Here is an 8,812-nt window from a genome sequence, read left to right as displayed (position 1 = left end):
GGTCCATTCTACGGCCCAGCGTGTAGCTCCCTCTCGTTCTTCCCAGTTTGTCTCCAGCCTGGAAGAGTAGGGGCGAGCGTGGCTTTAGGAACTCAGAAAGGAGAGGGTTCAAATCCTGGCTCTGCCATGTACATGCCCTGTAGTCTTAGGCGACTGACTTAACCTCCCTTATCCTGTTTCCAACCTTTTCAGTGAGAGACAAGAAGGTCCACGCCACGTGGATGTGATGAAAGAAAGAGATCGCTGATGTAATCCTGGAACATAGTAGACGCTTTAATCACTCCCCTTTCCCCCTCTTCCATTAAAAACTTTCTCACTCCAAAATACATTTGGCATTGGTGAAGTTCTTAAAGACCACAGGCCTATTCTCTACCCACTGGGAGCCCCATGCCACAGACCCTGCTGATATCACAGGTCCACCCTGCCCGCCTGGCTGCACCACTTCTCCAAACACCAACATCCTAGCATCCTGGGTAAGTCCCATCTGCCACCCTCAACCTCCAGACTTCAAGCTCAACCTAGAGTCCCTGGGGAGCCCAGGGGCCATACTCAGGTGTCTGGTGGAGAGGGAATTAGGAAATAAAAGTGATTGTAAAGAAAAACTGAATGAGCAAGTCAGTTGGAGTCCCATCTCCTGGGGCTGCTTTGGAGGCAGGTTTGAATCCATCTGAAGGAGGCAAGGAAGTGTCAGTCCTCAGTGACCTGCTAGCCAGGACTCAGTGAAGGGGATAGTCAGGATCTCCACGATTTATCTTACAGGGCACAGAGTTGAGCCAGCACAAAATCATGTTTTCCACATGTGTACATAACTTTCACATAAATATATGTATGCTTGTAATGCCCAAGCACATGTATTCGTGTTCACGTGTGCAAATGCACATGTTCATCTCTGTTGGCAAAAACACGGGCAGCACCAGTATAGAAATTGGGTCTACACCTGCGCATCAGGTATAAGTAAGTGTTCAGTGTCGGGAAGACAGATGCAACTGTAAAGGAAGAGGATACATCTGCAAAGCGGTAAATTGCACGTTTTACCTGCACTTGCGTGCTCAAGCAATTTTACTTAAATTACTGAGTGCGCGTCTACGAGGCCATGTTTTGCATATTTGAAAAAACTCTTGGGAGTTACAAGTATGTGTGTACACGCTGCACGTGTACAGATGCCCCAATGCGAGGGAAGGACCACAAACCCAAAGACGCGCGTGCGCGTGTGTTCACACAGACGTGTGCTTCGGTGCCTGCACACGGCCGGCGCCCAGGCACGCGGACGCCTACGCGAACACACAGGCATGTTTCACTGACGCATCTGGGGCACTTTCTTTCAAAGAAAGTAGGGAATGAAAATCTAATCTGAGAGTCACCAGGGTTCATCTGGAGGTCGCCCAAGGGGTAGAAAAGAATTTGTAACAACGCTGGAGTGTTTGTCCTTGGCTCAGCTCCGCTCCGGGGCTGGCTGGATGCAATACGTTTTCGAAAGCTCGAGGGGCTGCCGCAGGAGCTGGGCGCGCGCGGGTGGGGGTGCACAATAACTCTTGCCGCGGGCTTCTCGAGAAACGCGGAAACACCTCCCGAGGCTCTCCACTCCCCCACATATATATGTGCACGCTATTGCTCCTCTCTGACCAGCAGCCCACAACCGTCGCTGGTCCGACCCCAAGTTCCCTGGCAGTCAGGCTTCCCGCCCGATGCGCTCGTCCGTTTATCCCCCTGCGTCAGGCCGGGACGCGCTGGGGTCTGTAAGAGGCTCAAACGCATCTCCAGCCGCTGGGCGGGATTTGGGCGCCTCCGGCCCGGGGTTCAGAGGCCGGTAACTTTGCTAATCTCCCCTAGCGGCAGGGGACGTCGCGCAGCCGCTGAGCCCTGTCCGCGGAGACTAAACAAGGAGAGGAACAGGCTGTAAACACACATCCTGACACGTGAGTGACATTTACACGGTGCGAGAAGCCGCAGCGCAGGGAAAGGCAGGGGGTGGGGGGAGCGGGCGCCGACAGGTAAATGGAACATTCGCAGGCACCGGAAACCGCGGCCCCGCGACCCTCCTCCCCCTGGTAGGCGAAGAGCATCCCTAAGTCCCCCCCGAACCTGGCTTTTGTGGGAGGTGACAGGTGAACGGAATCCAGGTCTGGCCACTCTCGCCACTGCCTACCTCCCCACCATCTGCTTCCTCGCAGACAAGCAGACCCGGCGCATAATGAGGTAGCAGCCTCCAGCCGGCCACCGTGACTAACTCAGAACAAAAGCGCTCCCTCCACGCCTCCTCCAACAAAGGGGCCACCAGCCCCGGCGCTCCCCGAAGGCTGCGGGGCTCCCGGCTGCCGGCTGCGGAGCTGCCGCGCGCAAACTTCCCGGGGCTCCCGGGGCGGCAGGCGCCACCGAGCCGGGCCGCGGAGGGAGGAAGCGCCCGCCGCCCGGAGAAAGTGAGGCCAGGCCGGGCGGGGGGAGAAGGAGAGGGAGCACGGGAGCCGCGGAAGGAGGGTGATTGATCAGTGCGCGGTTCCCGGCGCTCGGTCCCGTTATTAGAGGCGGCCAAAGCAGGGCCACGCAATAACCTTAGAATCGCCAACTAATTGACGCTGCAGGCAACTACTTCATTGTGCGCGCTGGTTTTATGTCTTCATAGCCGGTGATTGACAAGGTGTAATTAGTCATCTCACTCGGTGATAAACATGGGCACCCTCCTCCCGCGGCATCAGGCCGTGTGTACCAGCAGAGGAAGCGATAGTTGACGCTGATATACCATTAAATCAAAATGAAGACGTTCAGAAGTGTGTGTTTGCTGTGACGCTGTGATGGTTTATTTCTCAAATACGGCACCAACAGATTTACTTGATTTGCAAGTTAACTACAACATTAACTGGTTTTATTTATTTTGCCTCTTCCTTCCTCTTCCTAGGCAGGGATGTTGCTCTTGGAGAATGTGAAGACAGTTTGCTTCTTGACAAGCGAGCGAGCGGGCGCCCAGATTTTTGCAGCGTTTCCGAGTCTCCCCCGAGGGAAAAGCAGGCAGAGAAAACGCCGGATTTGGGAGCCACCGGGGAAGGATTCCGCGCAGGGGAACCGCCTCCTTTGGCCCTGGACCCGCCCGCCTGGGGCCCCCTTTTCGGCACTGCCAGTGGATAACCTGAAACTCTGAGGATGGTGCTGGGGACTGGGGTCCGGGAAGCCCCTGGAATAATAATTGCGAAGAAGAAAGAGGCAAAAACAACGTTTCTTCCCCACCTTGAAGCAGGAAGGACTGTGATCTTAAAGCTGCTGGCTACAGTCCCAGGGCCAGTTGCCCTCCTCTGTTCCCTGAGTAGACTGTAACATCTTCTGTCCTCCTAGCTTGCTTGCACCATTCAGCAAATTATACTCCTTGCTCGCCAAAGTGGGTCTTTCTCAGGGAAATATGTGCGTGTGCGTGTGTGCGTGTGTGTGTGTGTGTGTGTGTGTGTGTATGCGCGCGCTTGCTTGTGTGTGTTTCCCTCTCTACACTGAGGCTGCTGTTAGACAAGCTGGTTACTCCTTCCAGAAACCTGGAGGTTTAAATTTTTAAAAGACAGGGGCACCCCTGGTCTGTCTCACCCCAAATTCTGGTTAGAGAGTGGCAGGGACTGAACAAAGCCACCAACATTTGAAAGTCCATTTCCGGGATATCATGCTTGCCCCTAAGAAACCCCCAGTGAGGTTTGCTTCCTGTACTTTCTCCTCCTCTCTAACCTCTGGCTCCTGTTTGTAAGGAAGAGGAATGGTGATTCCTTGCCACAGCACAGGAATGTGGGGGTCTGGTCATCTCCAAAAAAGGGTGGGGTGAGGCTGAGTCACAGGGACAGCAGAAAAGCCCCGTATCTTCAATGAGGACCCCTCTTCCCAGGCTTGTGGGCCTCTTGGGGGGTATTTTATATTGAAGTGAGAGACTGTCAGTCAGTAGCAAATCAGCTGAGGCATAGCTATCTCTTTCTTTATGAAATCAGCTCATTACCTTGGTCACACCATACAGAAAATCTGCTGATCACCATTATCAGCAATAAAAATTAGTGGGGCCTTAGTTGTTTTGAAGAGGAACCCCATGTCTGTGACACTAGAATAGATTAAGTGGCTTGGCCCATGGCAGGCAGTGAGGAGCCCAATTCCTCCCCTTCTCCCTGCAGCGATCTGAACAATTCCAAAACCGCCTCCCTGGGCGTCAGCTGAGCAGGTTGGGGAACTAACCAGGGCTCTCTCTCTAGGGCCCTGTTAAATGCACTGAACTTAAAATGAAACACGAAGTGTGAATTTCAGGTTTGAACATGATGCATCAGGAAACGTGGAGGTTGGCAGCCCTTTTCCTCCCTCCTGCCTTTCGGTAGCAGGTATTAATATTGTATTAAATGTTATGAGAAAGTAAGGGCTGCGGAGAGGAATGTGCTCAGATGCAATTTTGTCAAGGTTTTTATCTGTGATTATGATTCCAGATGTAGAAACTCCCGGAGGAGGAAATGAGGGGCCTGCTGGCGTGTGACATGTGTTTTAAGGTGTTTGGCAGTGTTTCTCAAAGTGGTGACAAAATGTTCAATTTTATTACAGGGAATTGGTAAAAAGAAATATGAATACTAGGTCAGAGATTGTTCACCTCAGCAAAAGGATTTACCATTATTGATTAGGGTGGGGAAAGTTTGTATCTGGGCCCTGCTTAAATCACATTGTCAACAATATAAATCTGTCTGGTCAGATTATTCTTAAAGAATAATTGTAACAACATACACAATAGCTAATTGTATCCCCCCCACAGCTAATTTCCACGCAAAGATGTAAATTGCCCTGGGAGAAAAAAAAAAGTAAATATTGCAAAAAGATGCCATTTTTTCCCCCAACTGATATAACTACAGCCATTTCTTGAGGGTAATTTCTTTTTAATCTAGCCCAGAATAATATCCAGTTCTGGAAGGGCCATTTTGCTAACCTGGCTGCTCTGCAAGCCTTTTGGGTTAAGGCACAAAAAAACAGCAATAAATTTCCTCACACAGGAAACCGCATTTTGCTTAAAGGAGAATCAGAAAGAATTTGTATTGAAAAAGTGGGGATGGGGTGGAGGAGGAAACGGATGAACTCTTGACTAGCTGACAACTCTTATAACTCCGTGCACTTGAGACTGGAAATCTTCCTATCACAGTCTTTCTTCATTCAAAGGCATCTCTGCCATCTCTCTCTGACAACAGGACACCCCCTAAACTTCATTTCTAAGCACAGCTTTCCTCATAAACCTTTTATGAGCTTCACATACACTAATAGTAATCGACTCTAGTGCCCAGCCAGCGCTGACTAGACTGGAGGTGAGTTTGGTAAACATTTCCACAGAACAAAAAGGGGTTTTTGGCTAAAGATGTTGAACTTGGCTCCTTCCTGGGTCCCCAACCAGAGGACAAGGGTCCTACCCACTCGCTGAAGCCATTGCCTTACAGATCACCCCAAGTCTAGCACAGGGAGCCTTTCCTTAATCCAGGCTAAAGAATGTTGATTTTGGCTTCCCAGCCGCTGGCACTATTTTACCATCACAAAGCATACTAGGATCCCAGTACAAACTGCACCTTCGTTGGAAGTAAGATGGTTCCTCTCCTAGGAGGTGACATAGGACAGGATACGTTTCTGAGGGGAACAGTGAGGTTGCAGAGGAGGGAAAATGCCCAGTGGGGTCATCATCTCTCACCCTGTGCTTTTAGGAGGACCCTTCCCCTAACCTAGCCCAACTTTCCACTGTTCTGATTAGCAACTCTCTACTGCTATTTGGGAAGTTGGCATTGTCTCTTTAGGTGAGGAATGAGTCATTTCCCACACATGCTTCAGCTGAAGCCCAGTCCCTTGGCACCCCTCCCCAACATTTTTATTCTTCCATTAATTAAAACAACTAATGTCCCATCGATTATCTTTGCATGAATGAAAATCATTACAAGCCCTTGCAGGTATATGGGAAATTCTGTTTGCTTAAGTATTCACACTTTGATTTCCTATAGACTCATTTTCTCAGGCATAAAGAAATTCAAACAAAACAAAACAAAAAACAAAACCAAAATCTCCTGGCATTTTGCAATAAAACATGAAGACTCGTTGTAATAAGCTTGTGCGGATCTCTTGCAGGAAGAAATGTTCAGATGGCCCTGTTTTAGAGCTGAATTTTACTATCTGGTAAAGGATTCTAGACAGTTAAGGCAAACAGTGATAGGTCATCAGACTCAGGTTTTGAATTTGTGCTTGTGTTGAGTCAGATGAGCTCATCCAAATTTACTTTTAAGATACCGTGTCAGCTCTCAAAAGTAAAAAAGGCAGGGGGCAATCAACACTATTTGAAATTTCCCAGCTAGTTGGCCATTTCAGCCAGTGTCTCCCGTTTCTGAGGGCTGCCATAATTAGAGCGATCTATTTTGCATTTACTTCTCTTTGCAAGCACTACATTATTCACTCTTTCCTGTGCTTATTAAACAGTGCCACCTGCACCAAATTCAACAAAGCTCCTCCATCAGTCGGGCCCAGCTAAGGATCCCAGACCATATATTATCATTAATTGAAGCTCAATTGAATCGTTGACGATCGAGGCATGAGTAAAAGCAACATATTTTCTAGGACTTGTTTATAAAAATGTTTTAAGCAAAAAAAAAATTATTCCCCAAATTGTCATCTTTTACAGACTCATCTCATTCTCTCTGTACAATAATTCAAGCAGCAATTAGCAAGTCTTTTAATTACTGAACTATTCCCTGTATGTCACCAAGGTGCCTCCAGCACAAATATCCTCCTTCATAGGTACTAGCAGATGCAGTCAATATTTTGTCACCCAAAGCCTTCGAAGCTGACCATCTCGATAACCCTAATGCTATAAGAAGGATCTGAAGAGCCAAAGACAAGGCTGGAAAGCAGAGGACAATTTTCAGGAAACTAGCCATGGACAGTCTGAATCCAGAGAGAGGGGGACGCAGAAAGAAAGGGGATCAGAAGCAGAGTGGGGAGAGGCAGAAAATAAATGTATATAGACATCAGTGGTTAAAGAAAGGCACAGAAAGTTTCTAGCAAAGATGAGGCCATCTCTGAACTTCAGCTATGTTATAACGAACCTACATCCTAATGCTGATGATTTACACATTTTTAAGAGCCTCCAATCTCACTGTGGTTTGTTCTTTTAAAAGCTTCATGCTTTGTTCAAAATACTGCTTATCTTTGGCATTGTCAACAGCTCCGCTCTGGGAGAGATTAATTAAGTGATAGGTCAGACACAATGAGGTGAAAGGGCATGTCCACCCAATCAGGACCGATTCATCCATTTCTAGGTGGATCAACTTTTTTGAGGAATGTCAATTTTGGGTCCATTTCCAGGAAGATTTATCAATATAGACTCCTGAGCTCCTCTGGTGAGGGGCACGTAGCTGGAAAAGATTGTTCTGCAGATAGAGAAATATAAAATCTACATTCTACTATTTCTTTTTAAGATGTGAAAACAAGACATAACCACCAATTGTCTGCATGCTTAAGTTTTACCGATCTGGGAGAAGGCTGATTTTCTTGAACACAATCCTTTTACAAAATAGCTAAATTGGATGGTACAAATTAAGATTGCCATACCACACAATAAAAAAATTAAAAGTTTGCTTTCTCTCCTCCCCGTTCCCACTGTTTCTCATTGCCCCTTCCTTTCAAGCCCACTTTTACTTTCTACAAGGTAAAATAAGAGAAGGGAAAGGGAGTAGGGCAAAAGGAGAGAGAGAGACAGAAAGAGAAAAAGAGAGGTTTTCAAGGTGTCATCAACTGAATTTTTCCAGACCAATTAGAGGTTATCTTTAAATCTCCATCCTTCACCCTCTCCACACCTCTCTAAATAGATCTTCAGATTAGTGAGAAATTAGTTAATTGGGAAAGGCCATGTAGTCAGTTTACTCTGTTCCTAACCAGAAGGGTTTTAGGGACCTTAGACCCCACTCCCAGAAATGGCACACTGTCTCCATCTCTTCAGCAGCATGTTGGTCTGGATCAAAACTGTGGTTGCAAAATTATGGTGTGTGTGTGTGTGTGTGTGTGTGTGTGTAAGAGAGAGAGAGAGAGACAGAAAGAGAAAGAGAGAAGTAAACTCCCAGCTTGTGAATGAGGCTAGGCTCAGGTAAAGTGACTGTTATTGGCAGACCCCAAACAAAACATTTGGAATATTTTTACTCTATTCTTGAACACTCCTGCAAGTGAACTTCACATTTTCTAAGGTATTTTGGGGAAGAGGGAGGAAGTGTAGGGGTAAACAATGGTTTGAGTTTTTTGTAACTGACCAGCCATTTCCCCTTCTCCAAAGAAATGTAGAATGCTAGTTTCTTAACTATCCAATTCTTTAAATCATCTGGGATCTATCTATATTTATAAAACTGAGCAGAAATACTTAACAGCCTGATCAATAGCCATTGACCGTCAGTGCACCTCACATCCTAACATGCACAGCTTGATCATGTATATTTGATCATTGAAAAATTCAAAGCATCTTTGCAGCAGTGCATCAAGCTTCCCATAAAATAGTCTGTCTCTTTCTGTGGTCTTTAAAGGAGTGTGAGTTTCTCTCTCCCCTGCATTCATCTATCTATCTGTTTATCTATACATAAACACACACACACACACACACACACACACACACACCTCCCTTCCTGGAGAATTTATTGCTCATATATTTGATGAAGAACAAGGTAATTAACTTCGAGGCTGTGCATCTGGGTGGCACTTCATATCCATTGCAATAATAAAACACTTTTTTCACATTTTAGCAGAAGAAAAGCTAGTCTTGCCCACAGATTCAGAGGACCCCAGAGTCTCCCTCTGCAAACCCTCCTTG

Source organism: Microcebus murinus, chromosome 12, assembly GCF_040939455.1.
Source record: "Microcebus murinus isolate Inina chromosome 12, M.murinus_Inina_mat1.0, whole genome shotgun sequence".
NCBI classification, from domain to species: Eukaryota; Metazoa; Chordata; class Mammalia; order Primates; family Cheirogaleidae; genus Microcebus; species Microcebus murinus.
This window is presented reverse-complemented; position numbering follows the sequence as displayed.